The 25,581-nt window shown below is 42.9% G+C and overlaps 1 protein-coding gene across 2 annotated transcripts in view; it reads right to left on the bottom strand.

Annotated features, from left to right (window-relative positions):
• LOC134935383 (uncharacterized) overlaps positions 1-15,374 on the bottom strand; it is a 125,068-nt gene extending 109,694 nt beyond the window's left edge. The window contains exon 1 of one of the 2 annotated variants that reach the window (XM_063930480.1): positions 15,253-15,374. The gene's annotated coding sequence lies outside the window, so the exon portion shown is untranslated. The remainder of the gene's footprint in view (positions 1-15,252) is intronic. The other variant, XM_063930481.1, reaches the window with a different exon arrangement.
• Positions 15,375-25,581: the final 10,207 nt, after the last annotated feature.

Here is a 25,581-nt window from a genome sequence, read left to right as displayed (position 1 = left end):
TAGTAATATACTGTGAGTACACAATTAATAGAATGCATTATACCAGATATCTGCATGTGTCAGTGCACAGATGATCCTCACAAAAGAAAAAATACACATGCATAAGCGCACAGTATAAGAGCGCATATATGTGTATGTGCACACAAATGCGCACACCCACATACACACACCCCCACCAGTACGCACAGGAGTGCATATGTATAGATTAGTATTTACATTTAAACTTCAAAATATGTATCCCAAATATTTTAATTATCATCTAACCATTATTCAATCCCAACTGATGGGGCAGGACACAGACCATAATCCAGACCACAGACCATAAAACAAAAAATAGAATATAAAAAAATAAAAAATAAATAGAAATTAAACAAAAGCAGATCAATCGCATTAATCCAAAAAGATGCCATAATGTATGCCCTCATTCAGACCACGGGGCCTTATCGTATCTAGTTGGTGAATCCACATTGCTTCACGCTGGAGTAGTATCTTAGCTCTGTCCCCACCCCTAATAAGGGGTGCAACACGGTCAATTATCATGCACTTTAATGATGCCAGAGTATGGTGTGCCTCGCAACTGGTTTATCAGAATGTCCATCAGTCAATGCAGTCCTAATAGACAGGCGGTGATTCGCCATCCTTTCACGGAATGGCCTGATGGTTTTCCCCACATACATCAGGGAACATGGGCATACCAGTGTGTAAACCACGAAATCTGAGGTGCAGCTCACCCTGTGACGGATTTTAATTCTACGTCCAGTATGTGGATGATGAAAATATTCACCTGATGTCATACTTCTGCATGTCGTACAGCTTATACAACGGAAACATCCGGTTCTCTGTGATCTAAGCCACGATTCATGCCCAGATGTCGGTAACCTCATAGGTTGCATCAGTATATCGTTTAGGTTACGTCCACTTTTAAAGCTGATTAAAGGCTTATCTGGTAAGTGTTTGGAGAGCGTCAGGTCACTCTTGACCATTGGCCAAAGATTCTTCACAGCATGCCTTATGGTAGGTCCAGCAGTATCAAATGTCGTAGTAACCACAAATGGAGTTTGTGCTTTTTGTCTCCTCTTCATATTACCATTGGCAAAGATGTCTAAAGCTCTATGTAATCATCTATCGATAACTTGTTGGCTATATCCCCGCATGGAGAAGCTTTGTTTCATTTCTTCCAATTGTGCCTGTGAACTCTCAGGTTCAGAGTTATTCCGCAGCACCCGAAGGAATTGTGAAACTGGTAGACTTTGTTTGAGAGAACCCGGGGGGGGGGGGGGGGGGGGGAGGAAGTCCCAAAATGTAAAAGTGTATTACGGTCTGTAGTCTTCCTATATAGTTTGTATCCATACCCCACCTCAGTGGCATAGACAGTCACATCTAGAAAATGCTATATGTCATAGTAAACCTCACAGGTGATTCCAGATTATTCAGATGATCAACCATCTTCAAAAGGGCAGTCTCGCTGCCTGACCAAATAAAGAAAACATCGTCGATAAAACGACGATAGAAGCCGATACTATCCCCAAACAGCAGGAGGATGTGCGTGTTTTCGTAGGCATCCATATACAGATTTGCGTATGCCGGTGCTATATTACTACCCAAAGCTGTCCCCGCCGTCTGGAGATAGTATCGGCCTCCAAAATGAAAATAATTACATGTCAATGTAAGTTCCAAAAGTTCAATCAAAAACTCAATAGGTGGTGGAGTGGTATGCAGACGAGTTAACGCCCATCTAACCACCGCCACGCCCTCATTATGAGGTATTATCGTATACAGCGAGGTAACATCCATCGTTACCAAGATCTTATGCTGTGATGTAGGTAAGGTGTTGACCATTCTCAAGAAGTCACCCGTGTCCTGTAGATAACTCGAGGTATCTTTAACACAAACCTGTAAGAAACTATCAAGATATTGTGCAATGGAGGAAAACAACGATTTACGAGCCGATATTATCGTACGGCCCGGAGGTTAGACCAAAGTCTTGTGAATCTTGGGTAGCAAGTACAGAACAGGGCAAACACCTCCTCACTGATCCAACGATTCATCAATCCAATATCTAGGACAGTGTCTAATCGTTTTTTGAAAGCATCAGCCGGATCTCCACTTAGCAGTTTGTAGGTGTTAGTATCTGCTAATTGCCTAAGAGCCTCCTCATCATAATCCCTAGTGTTCAACACCACTACTGCGCCCCCTTATCTGCAGGGCGTATAGTGAGTGAGCTGTTCTCTCTGAGATCCCTAAGGGCTCGCCTCTCAAGGGGATTCAAGTTATACCTCATATGTTTTCATCTCTTGAGTGAACTCTGAACATTAACATCTAGAAGCCAAGTGAACGTTTTTATACTAGAATTCTGTGAGGGAGGATCATAAACACTTCTTTTCTTAAACGGCGTAATTACGCGATTCATTCCCCCTGCACCCTGGAACTTTTCAGTAAGCCTGAGTTTCTGACCTAATTTAAATCTGTCAACTGACCACTGAAATTTATCAAATTTAGGAGTCGGTATAAAACTGAGCCCCTTTGAGAGTAAACTCGTCTCTGGTTCAGTTAAAGTATATGATAAGTTTATTACCGATTCTTCCGATTCTTCGCTTGTCTCTTTTTTTCTTTTGAATTTGCCCCACCGGAGGTGGGGCCTTCTGCGTTTAAAGGTGGATCACTATTCTTAGATCTAGTATTAGCTCTCGGCAACGGGGGTTTAGAGCTTGTCTGTGAATCTGAAGATTCCCTTTCTGAAGAGGAATAGCTGTCAAACTGAGACTGGTTGTAACGATATCTATTAGTTTTAAACCTAGAGGAGAAACAATTCTCACTTCCCGTGAGCCATCTATAAACACTGTGATCTTTATAATCACGCTCTACCTTAACCAAGTTGGCTCTCTTGAACGTCACCAGTTCCTTGTGATATTTATCAACCTGCTCCTTAAGCTTGCTTAGCCACTGCTGTGAGGTATCAGTTTGAAAAACCTCAATTGTCTGGGTACGTGATATAGCTATATCAGCCCTTACTTTCTTAAGATCAGCCCCAACCTCCTCAATGACAAGTAAGAGAAGGTCAAAGGAGCATTTGTTTAGGACAGTGCACCATCTGCTGCAAAAGGCTGGATTACTTCTCCCAATTGTAGGGATATTCTTTATACGAAAGCCTCTTGGCAGTTGTTTTTTACAATAATAATCAGAAAGAAACTGCCCATGCAACAACAGGTCCACTTCCTTCTTTTGTAAATTTAGCAATTTATGATACAGGTCAAGCGCACTTTCAGCTGGTAGACGTTCAAAATCACCAAACACAGATAGAACCCGATTAGCGTCGTCATCAGTCAAATCTAGCAACTCATGTTCAGCTGAGGATAGCAACTCAGCAGACACTAGACTCTCCATATAGTCAAAGTACCAGAACTGCAGGGAAAAAGCGTGCAATCCACGCTACTGCCAATGATCTATTAGACTGTCTATGTCACGGAGTAGAAAAAATTTGAAAAATGGAAAAACCATAAAAAATACAAACGCAAAAAAATGGAAAAATTACTTAAATCCATTGAAACGTTGTGGTCGAGCCCCTTTGACAAAACCTCGGTAGTACCGAATATCATAGGATAGTTCATATACACGAGCCGTTTCTGGTCTCCTAAGTATCTGCCCACTGTTTAGTTTAGGTTCTATATATGCGTAAGCTCTCTACATCTTCCCTGGAATATTGACTGCCAGCATCTCCCTTATCTTATGTTTCTTTCTTCTTTTATCTTCTCTCTTCCTCCTTTCCTCTATTTTCCTTGTGTTCCTGTTTTTTATACTTTCTAGTATTGTTACCCTGTATCACAGATTACAGATGTACTACTACTATGATATTGAACTTGTTTGTCTTTAATCCGATGTGTATGCTCTGTATTGGAAAATTTCTCTAATAAAATTTTGTTAGTTAAAAAGAAAAATTACTTAAATCATAAGTCTGTGTTTCTCTGTCCACATCCACAGTGAGCTATTCATCTGGAATCTCACCATAATCCATCAGTTAGGATTGAATAATGGTTAGATGATAATTAAAATATTTGGGATACATATTTTGAAGTTTAAATGTAAATACTAATCTATACATATGCACTCCTGTGCGTACTGGTGGGGGTGTGTGTATGTGGGTGTGCGCATTTGTGTACACATACACATATATGCGCTCTTATACTGTGCGCTTATGCATGTGTATTTTTTCTTTTGGGAGGATCATCTGTGCACTGACACATGCAGATATCTGGTATAATGCATTCTATTAATTGTGTACTCACAGTATATTACTATGCTAGCTTAATATTACAATACAATATAAAATGTTACCTCATTGGTTAACATACTATAGGCATCTATGTATGTATTTATGGTATTGGAAGACTAATATTGTGGCATTGACATGTCCTATATGCATTAGAAAGATCGGGTTGCCATGGGGACGCTTTTTTGATGCTTTACTTTGCACTACCACGCACTTCCGGTCATGTGACCGGAAGATGCGTTCCAAATACCGGAAGTGCGGCGCAGTGGACCGCAAACCGCTCTGCTGTGCTGCCTAAGTATATTACTGTGAGTTTTACACACTGATTTTAATGTAATTGTGGTGTATGTCTATATATGTTGTTTTGTTATTGATAAGTGATGTTTGTGCTGATATATTCAGCGCTTTTTGTACACTTTTGATTATAACACAGGTGTTTCTTGTTACCTAATGAGGGGGAGGGCTATATGGTTATAAATGTGGGTTACTCACACTGGCTTGTGATCTTGACAAAGGTCCCCATATGGGGCCGAAACGTTGATACCCCTATGCTGATTTCCTGATGTTACTAATAAAAAAGGCTTATCAAGACTGGCGAGTGCTCCTGATATTTATCTCTACATTTGAATGGACTGGTCCAGGTGACACATATCTATATGGATGCCACCCCAGCAGTTGATACACAAGGCTAGAGTGTGGACTGTACAAGAATATATATATATATATATATATATATATATATATATATATATATACATACACATACATACACACACACACACACACACACACACAAATCAAGCTGTTTGCGTCACTCACAGGACTTGATGCCAATTTAGAGTGTCCCAGTCATCTTAAAGGGACATCCATCAGACAGGTCAGGTCAACATTTCATTTATTAAGTATAAATTTCATCAACATACAGAAAAAGCAAACAATCTCACCTTTTATAATGTGAAAAAGAAAACCCTCCACCAGAACCGACACCCAGCCGGGTGCAGACACTATCGGACGTGCGCCTCACAGCCCCGTTGCTATGGAAAAACGGGGGGACGGGGTGAAACGGCGCAGTTGCATGAAATCTGACCATGCCAGTTAAGTGGTTAATAAATTAAACGTTGACCTGCCCTGTCTGATGGATGTTCCTCTAAGATGACTGGGACACTCTGAATTGGCATCAAGTACTGTGTGTGCCGCAAACAGCTTGATTTGTGTATTAATTCCTATTGAAGACACCCGGGCATTTAGATTTATGTTATGTTTCAGATGGAGTGTCGGCCACCATTGAACTTATATATATATATATATATATATATATATATATATATGGAAAAGGAGGGGATGAGGGTGAGTAGCGACCTGGGTGTCCGTAAAAGGTATAAAATTGCCAGTTAAAAATATATATAAAAGCTATTTATTGACATAAAAATGCAAACATAAAAGGAGATACATAAAAATTGGGACAATAAAATACACAACTGATCTAAAAGCACCGAATAAAAAAGAGCAAATTAAAAGTATCCTTATCTTAGAGTGAGGTAGGTACAAGTCACCCAACGCGTTTCGTCTGATGAGACTTCTTCACAGGGTAGGGACAAAATGAACCTTGGCAGCTATTTATAGCCATATCCCTTAGTGGGAGGGTAGTGACATCATTAGAAGTCATGTGATCTCATTAATTAGCAGATACTCTTAGACATACGAATCTGTACATATAGCAATAAATTCCAGCTTAGTGAAGGATTGTGCAACATGTTATTAGTTAAAAACGAGTGTTTAAAAGTCCAATAGTAAAGGGAACAGTCTTTAGAATCTGTAAGTAGCGGTATTTCCGCCACACTTCCGGTTGTGGCGGACGCAGTGCGTCACTTCCGCCCCACATCCGGTTTCTTCTGCGCATGCACCCGCGGCGATTTAGCGCGAATATATATATATATATATATATATATATATATAATATGAATTTAAATGAGATAAAATTACATGAGATAAAATTAAAAATACAGAACATAATATGGTATTGGCCAGGACAGAATTTAAATTTTAGGAGTTCCTTATTAAGGAAATAAGAGATCCTAGTTGTGGACTTGGTAGTCACTTACTAGACTTTGTTGCCCTGCTGTTATCTTGTACTTTCCATATATTGCTTAGTACATGTTCTACATCAGTTTATTATCAATTCATATGCATCTAAAAAATATATATTTACTAACAGATAAAAAGGACCTGCTTAGGCCGGAGTGAATGGGGAATGCCTAATGACAATGTAGAGGGTACTCATATAAAAAATGGATATGAAAATCTGCACTAGAGAAAATCTACTGTAGGTTCTTTTTTGTATCTCTTAAACTATGATCCGCCCTTAAGTGCTTGTTCTATCATCATATAGGTGGTTCTACTCACAAGCATTATAGGCATCACCACGATCCTAAGCTAAGGAAAATTATTCCGTACAGCAGCGCTTCGGAGTCCAAAGTTTGATCATAAACAACATTTTTTTTTAATACATTTGTTTGAACACCTTCAAAATGATCCTGGCAACAACAGTGTATCTACAGTATAATGTGAGCAGGGTGTGGAGTACAAAGGGGCCCTGGATCTAAAGAGGCCCAAACTGCACACCCTGTCCACAGACTATATACGTTCCTCGATCCTCACCACTAAGGCTGGGTACACACTTGTGCTGTGCATAAGATGCAACGTCGTCAAGTGAAAAGATTTCAGGCATGTACACTGAACGATATCATTACCAATATTGTCAGTGAAGCATCCACTCACACCAAGGTGCATGCAGTCTTGTCTAATACTGTATCTTTAGATTTCAAGGCTGGAACGAAAGATATCGGTAACTTCGTTAACGTCCAGCGGGAGCTCGCATCATTAACAATATAGTGTATACACACTGGATGATGTGAACAATATATCTTCTGATCCACCAGATCAGACGATATATTAGGTGCATATCACTGGTACAGTGGAACCAGCACTGCAGAAATCACTGGTACAGTGGAAGTAGCACTATTTCCCCATAGAGATATGCAGGCACAGAAGACACTGGCACAGTGATAGAGTCTACTCTGTGCATGCGCCAGTGTGAGAGGGGAAAGTCTACAAGGAGACCGGTCTCCATCTCCTTTTAAAGCGCCCCTTTCCTGCCCACCAATATATTCTACTGCTTTGAAATATGATTATATTACTTATGCAATATGCGCTCTGTGATTATAAGAGAAGATACTTATTTTAAAATTCAACATAACATTAAAATGGTCTAATTAATAGCATCTCAGTCTAATATCTCATGATGTCTTTAGCTTAGAAAATAATATTTTTTATAGAGATGGGACAGATCATTAAATACTGTATACTGGCCTTCAATATGCTATTTTAATTAATGTTAGTTCCTATAGGGTTAATCCAAGTTCTGTTAGCCAAAGACCTTAAACTCCCTGGGAGTCTTTCATATATCTGATTTACAAAGCCTCTTGCTTTCCTTACTGTGATTGCTTTGTAATTATATTTCTCTTCATCAAATTATGGTAAATGGACAGGTCATCATTCCTTTATTGCTGCATTGTGACCAAATAATAGATATGTTCTTTTCACTCATCTACTCAATGTATCCGTACTGTCTGTTATATTGTATCATATCCCGCTGCTATAAATAAACCATAGCGGGCTTTCAAACACTGCTTACTTTCATAGGCGTGGATATATCTGTATCACCTTTTATGTAATTGATTTATATTGTACCAGATCCCTATTGTATAGATAAACAAGGAAGGTTTTGAATACGTTGTTCACTTATGTCATAGACATAGCAGGAAATTTACTGTTTGTTCTTCATCATTACAGTGTGACCCTGCACTATGTTATCAAAACCTGTCACACAACAGCTATACTTTGTTCCACTATATCATGTTCCACTAACATTTAGTGGGCTCTAAAATATGTTTTTCAGTTGTTGCACAAATGTAGTAGGGTCTCACATTCTTTTAAAGTTATATCAATTATTAATTGCTGTTCATTTATTATTCCATTGTTATTAAAAATGATATTGTCTTTGTCAAAAACTCAGGAATTTAATGGATAGCTACGGCCAACTAGGTTTGGTGCTACCCAAAGCAAAAGCATATGTTATGGTCGACAGTCATATGGTCGACCACTATTGGTCAACATTGACATGGTCGACATGGGCACATGGTCGACACATTAAAATGGTCTACACGTGAAAGGTCGACACATGAAAAGGTCGACATGAGTTTTTCTATAAAAAAAAATTTGGGGAACTTTTCCATACTTTACGATCCACGTGGACTATGATTGGGAGCAGTAATCTGTGCTGAGCGCAGCGGCAGCAGAGCAAGACACCTTGCCCAAAGCATGGAGAGCACTAATTGGGGTTCCCCATCACTTTACGCAGATAATGACACCAAAAAAGTTAAAAAGCTCATGTCGACCTTTTCATTTGTCGACCATTTTCATGTGTCGACCATTTATCTGTGTCGACCATACCAATGTCAACCAATAGTGGTCAACCTAATGACTGTCGACCATAACATGGTCTACCATTCATACCGGATCCACTACTGCTATACCCTGTATGTAAATGTAGGGCTCCAGTGGTGTGTGATCATCTTATTCACTTTATCTGCTCTTTGTTTAAAATATACTGCTATTTATTAACCTATTACAATGTATTCTCTTGTAACATCTTACAATCATATAAGCACATATTGCAGGGACTCGCTAACAATGCTTCAGAATGTTCACAGACATCACTACTAGGTTAGTTCTTTATGTTATGAATCAGGGGTGATGAGATTCTAGGGGGTTCATTTCAGTTTGGCACTACATATCCCAGAGGCAAGGAATCTAACAAGGGTCAGGTGTTCACCAGTGCCCCTTGCAAGGAGGTTTTGGACTTCACTGTTGACACACTGCAACTTGCAGCCATCCAAGTAAGTTCCCAGCTTGACTGTTGAGAATAGAACAGGGCACCAGGTTCAGTACTGAAGTGCAGGTCACATGGGCAAAGTCCAGAGAAAGGAAATAGGCAGGGCAAGCAGCAACCAGAAAAGTCAGGTCACGATCCTGAATCAGGGCAGGCAGCAGGAACATATTCAGGAAAGAAGCTAAGGTAAGGAAGCAAGAAGGGGCATTATGGATGATGTAATGGTTAGCATTACTGCCTCACAGTACTGAGGTCATGGGTTTCCATTCCCTTCATGGCCCTAACTGTGTGGAGTTTGTATATTCACCGATACTTGCGTGTGTTTCCGGGTGCTCTGGTTTCCTCCCACATTCCGAAAATTTACTGGTAGGTTAAATGGCTCCAACCAAAATTAACCATAGCTTGAATGTGTCTGCATGGACATGTAGTAGGAATTATAGATCGTAAGCTCCACTGGGGCAGGGACAGGATGCCAGCTGTCAGGTGAATCCCGACACAACTCAGAAGACCGATGCTGGGACACTGAAAACCGACATCCCACCGGTGAGTATTGGGGTGGGTATTAGGGCAGAATCCTGCTTTTCTGATTCATTGATATTCCCCTGATTGCTATATTTTAATAATTCCCAAATCTTTCATCTTGACCCATCAAAGCAATTATACCGTCACCATTATTATTTGTTCTGAGCGACAGGTAAGCCGAATGAAAATTATGGTGCCACACTAATTAGCATGCGTTTCTATCATGATGCATGGTCACATTATAAGTTTTTCAAAGAATAGAACTCGCCATTGGGGTAAAAAAAAAGCCACATAAATGGGACAACAACTGTAATAAACAGTAATTGATAGCTTTCTGGGTGAATTAGAACAGAGAAAAAATTCAATTGGTTCACAGATATGAAGCAGAACAAAGTATTTTTTCTCATCCAGGGGGAGATTTATCAAATCTTAGAGAGAGTGTAGAGAGACAAAGTAGCAGCCCGTCATCTCCTATAATTTCTCCTACACAGCCTGTAACATGACAGAAGTTGATAGGTTAGCGTTTTATCTCTTTGTACTCCAAGGTTTGTTACATACCCCCCTTCCCCTCCCCATTCCCACAATGTGATCAAAAGTAGACTATACATTGCTCTATTTCATCTTAAGGAAATGATGGATTATTTTATATGTCATTTAATGTTTTTTTGATAAAGTATCTAAAGCGTTTAGATATACAATATAATTCAAGATTTTTTGAGGTTGAGTGTGTATAGTATGTAAAACCGTTATGTAACAGGCAGTATAAATATATCAAGTACTGTAGATGAAGTGAGAAGAATCATTTTGTCTCAATGCAACAATAAATAAATGATGACTTGTCTGCTTACCATAATTGGATGAAGATAAATAAAATACCAAACCACTCAGAGTAGACAATAACAGAGACTCCTCAAATTAAATTTGTGAAGGACTCCTAGGGAGTTAATCTTTTTTTGTAGTAAATATAACTTTGATTAATGCTATAAGAACCAACAATAAATAAAAAAGGATATTGAACTTTGTATGATCTGTGTGTCATAGCTTAGAAATAAAATCCATTAATCTAATGGTGCCCCTACACTTGTGCGATGCCCCGCGACGCAACATCGCTGGGCATCGCACCGGCAGTTCAGGTGCAATGAAATTGCACCTGAACTGCCAAAGTGATTACCATGCGATCATGCAATAGATCGCATGGTAATCACGTGATGGGCACGTTACTGCCGAGTGGGAGCGGCCTCCGTCCACTCCCGGCGGGTGCCCATCGCACATCGCAGTGCGATATATAGCATGTGTTTTTAAAAACACATGCGATCGTACTGCGATTCGATAGATATTAAGTGCAGCACATACTATCTTGAGACGCAAGATTCGACCGGTGTGCCCGCGCATCGCGTCGAAAGGTACCTAAAATGTGGATACAATCCTTCGATTTCTCTCACAGAAATTGAAGGTTAGCACCGATTATCTCACAAGTGTATGGGCACCACAAAGGACCCCATACACTACAACGATAGGTCTGAGGCTGAAGTCGGATGCGATTTCTCTTGAACTCCCCCGAGACCTTCCCAGGAGTGATTCCATACTATTTGGTACTTTTATGCTATTTTTGCATAAGATATATCGCATGCGATTGAACAAGCCATGATAAATCGCATGTGATATATCTTATGGCATACAATTTTACCATAAATTATATCTGATGGGTTGGATTAGACGGCTAGTCGGGCTGGGAGTGTCCTGGAGAATGCCAGTCAAACTTGTGCGATACATTGCACGCACAAAAAGAACACCATTTTCAATACGATTACATGCTATTCCGATATATCATGAGTGCAGCACCAATGACCTAGGGGCTCCGATCCGATGCTCATAGGACCACGCAAAAATCGGATGTAAAACACATTCGATTTGATACTTTTCATACGATATATCAGCCCGAAAGGTCGGAATCGCATGGAATCGTGCAAAATCATTGTAGTGTATAGAGCCCTTTAGATAACATCATATAAGATATTAGGATATATTACTAATTAAATTAATATCAATTTATTTTGACTTTCAAAATAAATGTATACACATACAGTATAATCACAGAGCACATATGCATACGTTTTTAATACATTTGCAAAGCTTTATAATATATTGGTGTTCTAAAGTTAAAGGTATTTTAACAACTTAATTAATAAAACCTGATTTTTTTTTTTAAAATAGTATTTAGATTCCAAAGTACTTTTTCTTCTACTTCTTGGCTTGTGGTCATATTTATGATTCTGGGGCATCATGATAATATAAAGTACAGTATATATGGATTATGGATAGATGCTAGATTGTTTGGAACCGATTTTTAAATTGTCTCCTGTGCATATTTAGAAATCTTTTGGGGTTATTTAGGTTTGTTAGCAAGCCAAAAAAGTTAGACATTAGGTAAAACCACGTTGCACAGCAGGTGGGGCAGATCTAACATGTGCAAAGAGATTTAGATTTGGGTGGGTTATAGTGTTTCTGTGTATGGTAAGTACTGGCTGTTTAATTTCTGCACTGCAATTTAGATTTCAGTTTGAACGCACCCCACACAAATCTAACTCTCTCTGCACATGTTACATCTGCCCCACCTGCAGTGCACATGGTTTTGCCCAATTGCTAACTTTTTTGGTTTGCTAACAAACCTGAATAAGGCCCTCTATTTTTAGTGTGAAATACAATCTGAGTTGTTCTGCCTGAGTTGTTTATACTACACATTTGGTATCTGCTTACAGATGGAGCCACACTAATCGTTTCTCCGTCTGCACCTCAGAGCGCCCGCCGAAGCTCACCTATCGCAGTGTCTGGGCTGCATGCTAGTCTGTGATGCGAAGGTACCCTATTCGCTGTAATGGGAGCATCTCAGTGCACTCTCGTAGCACGGCTAGGCACCAGATCGCCTAGTCATGCCGGGAGTGCACGTACGTGATGGAGCTGCTATAGATGAGTGCGGATCCAACTGTATATTGAATTATATGTGCTATGTTTGTATATTAATAAGTTGAGGACAATAAGATTGTGATCATGGAACATTCAACTCTTACAGTGGAACTCAGTAACAGATATGGAAGTTGGAATCAGGATTTAGGTTCTTCAAAGGAAGAGAAGTATTAAAACTCGAGGACATACACTGAAACTGGAGGGAGACAGGTTCAGGGGAAATTTAAGGAAAAATTACTTCACAGAAAGGGTAGTGGATAAGTGGAATAGCCTCCCATCAGAGGTGGTAGAGGCGAAGACTGTAGAGCAATTTAAACATGCTTGGGATAGGCATATGAATATCCTTACAAACATAGGCGTGCGCAGCACATTTTATTAGGGGGTGCACCGTCGGAGGGGTGTGTCTAGCACCACCTTTTGGGCGTGTCTAGCACCATCTATTGATGGTCAACGCAATATAAAATATCCACCCTTGTACCAATCCTAATAAAGCAGATACATTGTCAGATGTTGTGGTGTGCACCAAACAAACGCCCCTGATGGCACTCACTGCAATTACACTGCTCCTCCTCAGCCTGGTCTGGCTCCCTCTCTCTTTCCCCTGCAAGCTCCAGCAGCTTACCTACAAGTCAGTCACTCACTGACACTGACAGTCGCAGACTAGTACTGCTGCTGCTGGAAAAACGAGTGACGTGTCAATACTGCTGCCAACCGCCTGCCAGTATTGAATTTGTCTTCCTAAGAGGAACGCTGGCTGCATGCTGATCCTCATCGGTGGCATAGCATAGAAGTAGAGAGGTGGGCGTGTGGCGGGTGTGACGGGTGGGCGTGCGAGCAGCATGACGTCATCACGTCACATCACGAAGTTTTTGTACATGGAGATGGAGCCAGGAGTTTGAAAGCATGTGGCAGTGGCACCCTTGATTAACCCAGGCATCCGGTCAGTAATGCAGTCCCTACAGGGTGCAACGCAGAGGGGACAGTAATCAGCCTGCTTGGCGATCGCTGCATCAGGCATGTGAGATCGGGGTGCTGGACATTAGGGGGTGCCTGTGCGCACCAGGCACTCCCCCCCCCCCTGCGCACACCTATGCTTACAAAGAATTAAGGTTCAAAAAGGGTTGATATTACCTAAAGGATAAAAAAAAAAGGGGCAGACTAGATGGGCCAAGTGGTTCTTATCTGCCGTCAAATTCTATGTTTCTATCTTTCCCAGTAGTATTAGAAATAAATTGTGCCAACATACAGTATACACTGGGACAAGGATTAAATTAAACATTGATTACAAAGACTAGTAAGAATTTGTTGGGATATGATGACATTTGAAAATCATAAATTACACCTAGGGGCTGTAGCTCTATCCTGCATAAATAAATTAGTGCTTTGGGATTAGACAAGGGTGTGGCCAAAACCAAAGTAAGATGTCAGCCATTTTATTTTGTCAGGCCCCTTATATGCTATCAGACCCCTCCACATGCCCCTTTATATGCCATCTGTTCCACATGCCCTGATATATGTCATCACAGCTCCCTCATGCATCTCATATGCCATCCGTGCTCCACATGCTCCTTTGTATGCCATAAGACGCCTTCACACACTCCTTTATATGCCATCAGATCCTTACTCAACATAGATATATGTAAACAAAGTTTAAACTAGAAATTCTGCTCAGTTGGGTATAACATATAATAAAAGAAATCATCAATTTATTGATACATATATAGGACAATATCACATTAAAATACAATGTATAAAAAATTTCAACAATACGATTAATACAAGTAGAATTCACACTCAGTCCAATAGACAGCTATATAGCAATATTAGTAGTAAACGGCTGTACTCTCCACAATTATAGCAATATTAGTAAAAAAAAATGGTGCACGCTGTACAAATAGTGTTCATTCAGTGTCTTCAACTGGCATCTAGTGGCGGTATTAAATATTAATAAAGCATAACAACATGCCACTTTATATGCCATCAGAGAGCCTGCACATCCAATTCCGGATTGGTGGTAACCTCATGCTGACAGTGTATAAGTGATAGTATTTGTGTTAATAACGCATGTACTGTACTATATTTCTGATGTTAGGAAGAAAATTGCTTCAGGAAAAATGTACTTGTCAGAAAACTTTTCAAGCAGGGAGGGTATGGTTAATGTTCTCTGCATCTGCAACTGATTCTTTTACTCTATGTCATGTGAAACCAGCAATTAGTTCAGCTGTTAGAAATTACCCTGAAACATCAGCTGGGACATGAAAAACAGTCACCAACACATTTCAATTAGCAGCCGCCCTTTTCAATATCCCACACCAGGCGAAAAAGCATCTTGTTCAGTTTGACACACTCACCATGAATTGCCTGTCCTTTGTAACCTTTCTATATAATTCTCACCCTCCGACAGTTGCACACATACCTAAACATGCTTACTATAAATTATCCCAACCAGCCTATGCAGCCTATACCCTATGTAAGCATCAAATCCATTGTTATTTCTGCAAATTTTCATATTCAATATGATCAGACAAGGGACAAATGTTACTCAAACCTTTACTTTGTTGTTTTAAAATGTTGGTGTTTTCTGGATCCTTTGTCCCTCATCTACCACTAATGCTATTCCCATCTGGTCTTATAGCTCTGTTCAGCTCTCAGTAGAGAAGGCCAGACAGAGCATGGGAGGTGGGACGGAACAGAGGAGGCAGGATTGAGGGATGGAACGGAGAGAGCCAGCCGATCACTGAAGTTGGAATTTCCGGATACTTGCCTGTCTGGGATTGCTAACACTCCAGGCTTCAGTCAGATGAACTGGTTTCTTGACTGTCTAGAGCACAGGTTCTCAAACTCGGTCCTCAGGACCCCAAACAGTGCATGTTTTGCAGGTCTCCTCGCAGAATCGCAAGTGAAATAATTAGCGCCACCTGTAGACCTTTAAAAATGTGTTAGTGAGTAATTAATACACCTGTGCACCTGCTGGGTTACCTGCAAAACATGCACTGTGTGGGGTCCTGAGGACCGAGTTTGAGAACCTATGGTCTAGAGCACAGGTTCTCAAACTCGGTCCTCGGGACCCCACACAGTGCATGTTTTGCAGGTCTCCTCACAGAATCGCAAGTGAAATAATTAGCTCCACCTGCGGACCTTTTAAAATGTGTCAGGGAGTAATTAATACACCTGTGCACATGCTGTGTTACCTGCAAAACATGCACCGTGTGGGGTCCTATGGACCGATTTTGAGAACCACTGGTCTAGAGCAATCCCATTGGAAGGGCAAACCTAAAGGCAATCACAATTTATTGTTTCACAGATCCTGTAATTCCCCCACCCCCCCAGATATATTGTTTCCCCATTCCATTAAACATTGGGGGTCATTCCGAGTTGATCGCTCGCTAGCTGTTTTTAGCAGCCGTACAAATGCTATGCTGCCTCCCACTGGGAGTGTATTTTAGCTTAGCAGAAGTGCGAACGAAAGGATCGCACAGCGGCTACAAAATATTTTTGTGCAGTTTCAGAGTAGCTTCAGACCTACTCAGCGCTTGCGATCACTTCAGACTGTTCAGTTCCTATTTTGACGTCACGAACACGCCCTGCGTTCACCCAGCCATGCCTGCGTTTTTCCTGGCACGCCTGCGTTTTTCCGAACACTCCCTGAAAACAGTCAGTTGACACTCAGAAACGCCCACTTCCTGTCAATCACTCTGCGGCCAGCAGTGTGACTGAAAAGCTTCGCTAGACCTTGTGTGAAACTACATCGGCCGTTGTGAAAGTACGTCGTGCGTGTGCATTGCGCCGCATATGCATGCGCAGAAATGCTGTTTTTTTGCATCATCGCTGCGCAGCTAACATTTTCAGCTAGCGATCAACTCGGAATGACCCCCATTGCTCATACATTAAAGATTTGTTTCAGTGATCTGCAGATTTTTTTCCATCCAAAGTCTGGATCTGCGCATTTTGAAGGTGCCCATAGATGACCTCAATTGATTGTCATTACTAGGTACAAGTAGAGTTCTACTCTTGAACTTAATAACCAGTGGCGGATCTTGCCACGGGCAAGCAGGACTTTTTCCCGGGGCGCCGCCTTCCGGAGGGCGCTGGCGCCATCCGGAGGGCGCCGCACCGTGGCAAGATCCGCCACTGCTGCCCGCTGTGTCCCTGTCCGCCTCCGCTGCCGTCCCCGTCCGCCTCCTGAAGGGAACTAGACGCTATGCGTCTAGTTTCCCTTCCTGGAGAGTAACTTTGCTGAGCGGTGCGCGATGACGTCATCGCGCACCGCACAGCAAAGGTCCTCTCTACGAAGGGAACTAGACTCATAGCGTCTAGTTTCCCTTCGTGGAGAGGACCTTTTGCTGTGCGGTGCGCGATGACGTCATCGTGCACCGCTCAGCATTCAAGCGGCGCTTTTAATGTACAGGGGGCGTAATTGACCACGCCCCCTGTATTAGACCACGCCCCATTTCCTGCCCGAGGCGCAGAGCGCCCTTGAACCGGCCCTGTTAATAACATTACTCTATCACTACAAAGAACCCTTCTATTGACAGTTAAAGCATAACCAGCCCCGGGCTCTTGGATCCTGCACTGGTTAAAAAAATACTAAAAAATAAAAAAAAATCTACTGCGCATGTGCAGGTCTTCAGAAACATGCTGCCGCCGGAGACTAAGGGGGTGATTTCGAGTTGATCGTAGCCCTGCAAAATTTTGCAGGGCTACGATCATGACCATAGCTGATCATGACCATGGCTGCGGCCAACCCCCCGCACGGTCCGACCACGCCTGCTTTGGCCGGACCGTGCCCACGAAAGGATGCATGCAGCGTTGGTCCATGCACAGTTCTGACCTGATCGCACCGCTGCAATAAACTGCAGCGTGCGATCGGGTCAGAATGACCCCCTAAATTCCTACTGTGTGCATGCGTGGTGACCGTTTTGCTGTTTTTTTATTGCATCTGCAGTTCCGATGCGGGATCCGGAAAGGTAAGTAATAAACATGGGTGCAATGTGTGTCTTTTGGGCCCCTGTGGTCATGGGGCCCATGTGCACAGCACACGTTGCACCCATTATAGAAACACTAATAATACAAAGGGAAATAGTTTTCCGGAGGTGGGGATGCCGGACGATCTCTGAGGTTTTTTTTAAAGCAGCAGTCATTTACAAAGCAAACCCATGCCTGGTAAATGATTGTTGCTTTAAAAAACCTCAGAGAGTGGCCGCACCTCCGGTAAACTCGGACCCTATTACATATGCCCCAACATATTAATTAGGACCAGGGCCGGATTAACAATGGGGCGGATGGAGCTGCAGCTCCAGGCCCTCCATTGAAAATAGGCACACAGCCTGCGGCAGTGAAGGGGCCCATAAACGCCGGCATTACAATGAGTCACACTGACTCATTATATGCCGCCAGCACTGCAACCACGGCCACACAGTGCCCCTACCCCAGCCCAATCCGTACATTCAAGTCCCGGCCGGCCGGAGGAGGAAGGTCCACTCCGCTCTCCAGTCTCCTCTCGAGCACTTTTCTCCTCTACTCTCAGCTCCTCCCCCCAGTGCTAATGATGAGGACATCCCGGCTGGAGGTGGAGGAGGTGCAGCTCCTCCCCTTTCCTGGTGCCGCTAGCTGGGAGCAGCACAGTGCATAACGCGCCTCCAGCAGGGGGTGGGTGGGGGACAAGCTAACCAGCTGTATCCGGGGCCCCCACGACAGAACAGCACAGCATAGCAACAATGTGGACCTCTGACCAACAGGAAGCCGGCTACCCTCTACCATAAGTGCGGGGTGAGTGACTTCTGCACTGTCTGTACAGACAGCACAGCGGCAGTGTACATACGGGCGTCTGATTTTCAGTATAAGAGATAAGTGAAGTCCCTTCCATGAGCTGAGGAGAACAAAATGGATTGAGACATGCAGGTCAGCCCCCCCTCCTTCCTTCTCTGGCCGGGCACATAAAACACTCCATGACAATGTACAGTATGTTAAAAATGCAACTAAATGACTGTATCTTTCTGCATGAGCAATTCAGCTTAATTGGGAGCCATCAACAAATTAACTCATGGTTATACATTGGTAGTAAAAGAGTCTTTTTAGTAATATCCTCAGGGGTCGGCAACAGAAATCTTGTGGCCCAGTATACGTGTTTGTGGGGCCGCCATCCCTCCCCAGTAATTAGAGTTCAGTCGGCTATTGGCTCACTGCGTCACTGTCCACCTCACTCACCTATATCACTTCAGCCTCATCCTTTCCTGTGTCACTCCAGCACCATTCTGTGTCCCCAGCCTCAAAATGCAGTATGGGCGTGTTATTGCAGTAACACGTATGTGTTGGTGAAAGTGACTACGTACAGAGACACCATATTGCTCACATTGGAGGCCATACTGAGATGGATGATCTGCGCATTGCATATGGCTGGTGAAAGTGGCATTGGCGACTAACGATGCACAAAGCATGATTGCAGCCTCTGTAGACACTGACAGTGGGCGTCTCAGCCCTTGCAAATTCAGATGCACATATGTACACCAGGGTAGGGCTGTGTAACGGCATTAGCATAAAGTCACAGATACAAAAGTGGCAAGGAAGGCCGCAACTGTGTCCAACTCAGAATCAGGCCCATGAGGAGTGAGTATCCTGCCCCCCTCGACAGACCCCACCACCTCAAAATTCCCCGCCCCTATTAGGGCTGCTTCCATACATTTCCCGGGCTGATTTTCCATCCCAATCCGCCCCTGAGCTGAGCTGCTGAAAGGTCCAAGCGATGAGAGCAGGTTAACACCTAGGGAACAGACTACAAATTATAGGGAAAGTCAAGACACTTAATGTACAAAAAGACTATGATGAGGAGGCACAATAATGCACATACAGTACAGACTAGGAGGAGAGGGGGGATCAAAACAGCATATACAGGGATCAGTATGAGATCCCAGCAGATTGGAGACCGACGCTGGGATCCCAACAGCCGGGATCCCGGTGGTGAGCGCAGAGTGTCCCCTCTCGGGCTCGCTGCGCTAGCCACGCTTTGAGCCCAGTGGCAACCTTTGGTCGCCACAGGGTTCTATTCCTCCTCGGGTGGTGGCGTGGACCACCACCCAAGTGGGGAATCCACCCGGAGGTCGGAACTCTGACCGTCGGTATTTGAGCGTCAGTATCTTGAATGCTGGGATCCTAACTGGCGGTCAATTGACTGCCTCCCCATAAACAGACTAGGAGGGGAGGGAGGGGGCTCACTGATGGGTAGCGCCTAGATCCCCTCTGCTGAGAGGACCTTTCCTATACTGCACTGGGTCAATGTCACCACCAATGGGAATAGTAACCTGTGGCAAGCAAAGTGAGACTTCAGGCCCGAAGTGTGGCGAGCAAAGCGAGGCTGCGAGGGTACAATTGAGCCAAACAAAAACAGAAAATAACTTATAACAAATTAAGATTGGAGAAAAAAAAATGCTGTAATGGCATAAGACAACCTCCGCTCTCACCTGATGTCACATACGGGTCCTTAAAGCGATGGGGATATAGATTCTACCCACACTAATGCACATACAGGCAAAGAGAGGGAGGGGACACAATGATGCACATACAGACCAGGAGGGGGCACACTAATGCATATACTTTTAAGGACACACTTCTTTTCAGTGGCCGTGCCCCCTTTTTTGGCGCACGCAACAGTACTCCTGTTTCATTTCCCATACACGCACTTCAAATTCACACTTTAACGACCACTGTATGTATGTGTGTATGTGTATGTATGTGTGTATGTATGTGTGTATGTGTATGTATGTGTGTATGTATGTGTGTATGGGTATGTATGTGTGTATGTATGTGTGTATGTGTATGTATGTGTGTATGTATGTGTGTATGTGTATGTATGTGTGTATGTATGTGTGTATGTGTATGTATGTGTGTATGTATGTGTGTATGTGTATGTATGTGTGTATGTATGTGTGTATGGGTCGGTTGCTCTGTTCCTCTATTAAATGGTTGAAGGTAGGCACTAGTTATGACATCCATGGAGATAACCACACCCATTGCACAGGCCACATCCCCTCGACTACACCCACCACAGCGCTTGTCACACCTCCTGACAAGGCACGCAATAGGCCCTAAATAAATTTCAGCTCCAGGACCATGTGGACCTTAATCTGGTACTGGTTAGGACCAGTGACGTGCGGTGAGGTGAGGCAGGTGAGGCAGAGCCTTTCCTGTCATACTAACATTTGTTCCAGAATTTTCACTGTATAAAGTATATGAAAAATACAAATAATTTGTTTGAAATAACGTCTTTGTATTATTCTAATCATTTTTATAGCCAAAACTCTGGAGTAAAAAGTCTGTGGCAGGTGAGGCAGTGCCTGTCTTTTCTGCACATCTCTGATCAAAACTCACCAAATTTTCAGGAGTTTATACTGCCATACCTGTGTATAATGCCCAGATGTACGCTTTGGCTCATATATTGCATGTAAATCTGGCTCTGGTGCTAGCCAGTGCCTCCTGAGCCATTTAGCTCACCGCACGTCCTTGGTTAGGACTCACTTGCATGAAAATATATTTATTACACAGCACAATTTGTGGTGTACAGCCTTTGCATAATTCATTAATTTTTTTCCCACATTTCTTTTTGTTATTAAATTTAAGCTCCAACATTTTAATATTGTCTTGGGCTACATATTTACAGAAGATAGTTTACAGTTCTATGTAGTTAATTAGTGTACAGTTCTATGAAGTTAATTACCCCTCATTAAAATGTATGTTACAAATACAATAAGTCTGTAATTGATTGGAAGCTAGTACAACCTTTTTACATTTGTTGTGAAAATTTCAAGCACAGTAAATTTGGGTATTGTTTGATAAGAAATCAATGTTCCTTACAAAATGAACCCTTTCAGTAACAGCATGCTAGCATTTATCAATACAGCGCTCTCGTTCTCTCTTTCTCTCTCTAGACAATCTTTATAAGACGTAAATGCAGAAGCTATATATCCATATATACTGTAATAGCACACATATGGAAGTACATTTTTAAAACAATAGGATAGTACAAAATGTTTTTTAAAGAATAATATCTGACAGATTCAAACTACCATACCAGCAATGCGATAAATCATTTTCAATATAGAAAATGACAAGCAAATAACATCACCAAATATTCATATGTTGGTTCATTTTCATCAATCTTGCGTTGTATTAGATGAGCTGAATCCTTAAATTATAGCATTTTAACAGATCTTAAATAATTACTATGATATTGGATATATTTAGTACATAAGTTGATTCAATATTATTGTACTTATAGGGGGTAATTCAGAGTTGATCTCAGCAGCAAATTTGTTAGCAGTTGGGCAAAACCATGTGCACTGCTGGTGGGGCAGATGTAACATGTGCAGAGAGAGTTAAATTTGGGTGGGTTATATTGTTTCTGTGCAGGGTAAATACTGGCTGCTTTATTTTTACACTGCATTTAGATTTCAGTTTGAACACACCCCATCCAAATCTAACTCTCTCTGCACGTTATATCTGCCCCCCCCTGCAGTGCACATGGGGGGTCATTCCGAGTTGATCGCTAGCTGCATTCAGTCGCTGTGCAGCGATGAGGCAAAAAATTGCACTTCTGCGTATGCGGCGCAATGCGCACGCGCGTCGTACAATTGCAACGAATTATGTAGTTTCACAAAGGTCTAGCGAAGCTTTTCAGTCGCACTGCTGGCCGCAGAGTGATTGACAGGAAGTGGGCGTTTCTGGGTGTCAACTGACCGTTTTCAGGGAGTGTTCGGAAAAATGCAGTCGTGCCAGGAAAAACACAGGCGTGGCTGGGCAAACGCAGGGCGTGTTCGTGACGTCAAAACAGGAACTGAATAGTCTGAAGTCATCGCAAGCGCTGAGTGGGTATTGAGCTACTCTAAAACTGCACAAAAATTGTTTGCCGCCGCTGTGCGATCCTATAGTTCGCACTTCTGCTAAGCTAAAATACACTCCCAGTGGGCGGAGGCAAAGCGTTTGCACAGCTGCTAAAAACTGCTAGCGAGCGAACTACTCGGAATGACCCCCATGGTTTTGCCCAACTGCTAACAAATTTGCTGCTACGATCAACTCTGAATTAGGCCCATAGTTTGCTGTTAGCAAGGCTCAAAAGGTTGAAAGACTCATTAGTCCTTCAATATACAGTACAAGGCAAGACAGGTGCAGGGAAAATAAATGTTCTAATTCAAACAGTTCAGGTTGTGTTCGTTGCACTGCATAACTTCAATAACCTGTAAGCATCTGTAGGGATTTGAAAGTAAAGATAATTCACTCTTACAAAAACTGGGGACAGCTGTTAAAAACTAAAACGCTTCCAGCTAGTTATAACTTATTTTCACTATCAGAAATAGTCGAGAAACAAAACTTCTTGTCGCAGCTGAGAACAAGGCACAATCTGTAAGGCCAAAGACTTTGGAGATTATATGCAGCAATCCCTGCATTCTGTTGTGAAGAAATGGGGCGGGATGTAATGCCGCCCAAGTTCGGCGGCCGTGCGGAAAAGCCAGATGAACTCTGACTTTTTTTAAAGGGGCAATCACTTACAAGGCAAAGCCATGCATTGTGAGAGATTGCCATTAAAAAAAAAATGTCTGTCTTTGTCCGGCATCCAGCAATCCCTGCATTACATCCCGCCGGCCCATGACCAGATTTGGCACAAAGCACATGCTACTGATCCAAGAAAATATGAACCAACTCCAATAGGCCCTGTCTCTTTGGTCAGATGGAAATGATTAAGGTCTCACATACTGTTTAATGGATCTGTTTGAAGGCTTGAGTGTCTGATTGACCAGTGTTGCAGATGAAAGGACCCTCCAGCATTAAAAAATATCCCTATTTACATTGATCCTCTACTGTGAAATTTGGACTGCGGACAGCAGCCAGCAGTAGCCAATAAGAATCAGACTAATTTTTATTCCTCCCGTTTATAGAGATTGTGTGCATTTATATAGCAATGTATCTCTTTCTTATTATTATTCTTATTAATAATAATAATAATTTATCTGACGTCCTAAGTGGATGCTGGGGACTCCGTCAGGACCATGGGGATTAGCGGCTCCGCAGGAGACAGGGCACAAAAGTAAAAGCTTTAGGACTAGGTGGTGTGCACTGGCTCCTCCCCCTATGACCCTCCTCCAAGCCTCAGTTAGGTTTTTGTGCCCGGCCGAGAAGGGTGCAATCTAGGTAGCTCTCCTGAGCTGCTTAGAATAAAAGTATAGACTTAGGTTTTTTTATTTTCAGTGAGTCCTGCTGGCAACAGGCTCACTGCATCGAGGGACTAAGGGGAGAAGAAGCGAACTCACCTGCGTGCAGAGTGGATTGGGCTTCTTGGCTACTGGACATTAGTTCCAGAGGGACGATCACAGGCCCAGCCATGGATGGGTCCCGGAGCCGCGCCGCCGGCCCCCTTACAGAGCCAGAAGAGTGAAGAGGTCCAGAAATCGGCGGCAGAAGGCATCTTGTCTTCAAGAAAGGTAGCGCACAGCACTGCAGCTGTGCGCCATTGCTCTCAGCACACTTCACACTCCGGTCACTGAGGGTGCAGGGCGCTGGGGGGGGGGCGCCCTGAGACGCAATGAAAACACTATTTATGGTAAAAAATACATCACATATAGCTCCTGGGCTATATGGATGTATTTAACCCCTGCCATTTTACCTCATAAAAAGCGGGAGAAAGGCCGCCGTGAAGGGGGCGGAGCCTATCTCCTCAGCACACAAGCGCCATTTTCCCTCACAGCTCCGCTGGAAGGACGTCTCCCTGACTCTCCCCTGCAGTCCTGCACTACAGAAACAGGGTAAAAAAGAGAGGGGGGGGGCACTAATTTGGCATATAAAAACATATATAGCAGCTACAAGGGAGAAACACTTATTTATAAGGTTGTCCCTATACATATATAGCGCTCTGGTGTGTGCTGGCAAACTCTCCCTCTGTCTCCCCAAAGGGCTAGTAGGGTCCTGTCCTCTATCAGAGCATTCCCTGTGTGTGTGCTGTGTGTCGGTACGTGTGTGTCGACATGTATGAGGAGGAAAATGGTGTGGAGGCGGAGCAATTGCCTGTATTAGTGATGTCACCCCCTAGGGAGTCGACACCTGACTGGATGGTCTTATTTAAGGAATTACGTGATAGTGTCAGCACTTTACAAAAAACTGTTGACGACATGAGACAGCCGGCAAGTCAGTTAGTGCCTGTCCAGGCGTCTCAAACACCGTCAGGGGCTCTAAAGCTCCCATTACCTCAGTCGGTCGACACAGACACAGACACGGACACTGACTCCAGTGTCGACGGTGAAGAAACAAACGTATTTTCCAGTAGGGCCACACGTTACATGATCACGGCAATGAAGGAGGCTTTGCATATTTCTGATACTACAAGTACCACAAAAAAGGGTATTATGTGGGGTGTGAAAAAACTACCCGTAGTTTTTCCTGAATCAGAAGATTTAAATGAAGTGTGTGATGATGCCCCGATAAAAAAATTGCTGATATCTAAGAAATTATTGGCATTATACCCTTTCCCGCCAGAAGTTAGGGCGCGTTGGGAAACACCCCCTAGGGTGGATAAGGCGCTCACACGCTTATCAAAACAAGTGGCGTTACCGTCTCCTGATACGGCCGCCCTCAAGGAGCCAGTTGATAGGAAGCTGGAAAATGTCCTAAAAAGTATATACACACATACTGGTGTTATACTGCGACCAGCGATTGCCTCAGCCTGGATGTGCAGCGCTGGGGTGGCGTGGTCGGAGTCCCTGACTGAAAATATTGATACCCTGGACAGGGACAGTATTTTATTGACTATAGAGCGTTTAAAAGATGCGTTTATTTATATGCGTGATGCACAGAGGGATATTTGCACCCTGGCATCAAGAGTAAGTGCGATGTCCAT

Source organism: Pseudophryne corroboree, chromosome 6, assembly GCF_028390025.1.
Source record: "Pseudophryne corroboree isolate aPseCor3 chromosome 6, aPseCor3.hap2, whole genome shotgun sequence".
In the NCBI taxonomy this organism is placed as follows: Eukaryota; Metazoa; Chordata; class Amphibia; order Anura; family Myobatrachidae; genus Pseudophryne; species Pseudophryne corroboree.
This window is presented reverse-complemented; position numbering and strand designations above follow the sequence as displayed.